The following is a 931-nucleotide window of genomic DNA, read 5'->3' as shown; positions in this document are numbered from 1 at the left end:
AATTGTACGCTTCTTGAAGAGATTTGGCGATAGGTGATCCATGTGGACCGACAACGGCCCACATTTTTGGGTCTTTATCGTCTAGTGGTTAGGACGTCACGTGGTGGCCGTGACAACCCCGGTTCAAATGCGGGTAGTGACTTTGACATGTATCAAATTGTACGCTTCTTGAAGAGGTTTAGCGATAGGTGATCCATGTGGACCGACAACGACCCACATTTTTGGGTCGATATCGTCTAGTGGTTAGGACGTCACATTGTGGCCGTGACAACCCCGGTTCAAATCTGGGTAGTGACTTTGACATGTATCAAATTGTACGCTTCTTGAAGAGGTTTAGCGATAGGTGATCCATGTGGACCGACAACGGTCCGCATTTTTGAGTCGCTATCGTCTAGTGGTTAGGACGTCACGTTGTGGCCGTGACAACCCCGGTTCAAATCTGGGTAGTGACTTTGACATGTATCAAATTGTACGCTTCTTGAAGAGGTTTAGCGATAGGTGATCCATGTGGACCGACAACGGCCCACATTTTTGAGTCGCTATCGTCTAGTGGTTAGGACGTCACGTTGTGGCCGTGACAACCCCGGTTCAAATCCGGGTAGTGACTTTGACATGTATCAAATTGTACGCTTCTTGAAGAGGTTTAGCGATAGGTGATCCATGTGGACCGACAACGGCCCACATTTTTGAGTCGCTATCGTCTAGTGGTTAGGACGTCACGTTGTGACCGTGACAACCCCGGTTCAAATTCGGGTAGTGACTTTGGTATGTATCAAATTGTACGCTTCTTGAAGAGATTTGGCGATAGGTGATCCATGTGGACCGACAACGGCCCACATTTTTGGGTCGCTATCGTCTAGTGGTTAGGACGTCACGTTGTGGCCGTGACAACCCCAGATCAAATCCGGGTAGTGACTTTGACATGTATGTA

General features: G+C 48.3%; 6 non-coding genes across 6 annotated transcripts; all 6 read left to right on the top strand.

Annotated features, from left to right (window-relative positions):
- Positions 1 to 70: 70 nt before the first annotated feature.
- Positions 71 to 142, top strand: Pmar_PMAR000172. The gene has a single exon. It is a non-coding gene; the product is annotated as a tRNA-His (tRNA).
- Positions 143 to 225: 83 nt separating this feature from the next.
- Pmar_PMAR000171 lies at positions 226 to 297 on the top strand. Its single transcript has one exon. It is a non-coding gene; the product is annotated as a tRNA-His (tRNA).
- An 83-nt stretch (positions 298 to 380) lies between these two features.
- Positions 381 to 452, top strand: Pmar_PMAR000170. The gene has a single exon. It is a non-coding gene; the product is annotated as a tRNA-His (tRNA).
- Positions 453 to 535: 83 nt separating this feature from the next.
- Pmar_PMAR000169 lies at positions 536 to 607 on the top strand. The gene has a single exon. It is a non-coding gene; the product is annotated as a tRNA-His (tRNA).
- An 83-nt stretch (positions 608 to 690) lies between these two features.
- On the top strand, positions 691 to 762 carry Pmar_PMAR000168. The gene has a single exon. It is a non-coding gene; the product is annotated as a tRNA-His (tRNA).
- An 83-nt stretch (positions 763 to 845) lies between these two features.
- Pmar_PMAR000167 lies at positions 846 to 917 on the top strand. The gene has a single exon. It is a non-coding gene; the product is annotated as a tRNA-His (tRNA).
- Positions 918 to 931: the final 14 nt, after the last annotated feature.

Source organism: Perkinsus marinus, assembly GCF_000006405.1.
Source record: "Perkinsus marinus ATCC 50983 genomic scaffold scf_1104296953288, whole genome shotgun sequence".
NCBI lineage: Eukaryota > Perkinsozoa > Perkinsida > Perkinsidae > Perkinsus > Perkinsus marinus.
The sequence above is the reverse complement of the archived record's forward strand: the minus strand, read 5'-3'. Positions and strand labels throughout refer to the sequence as shown.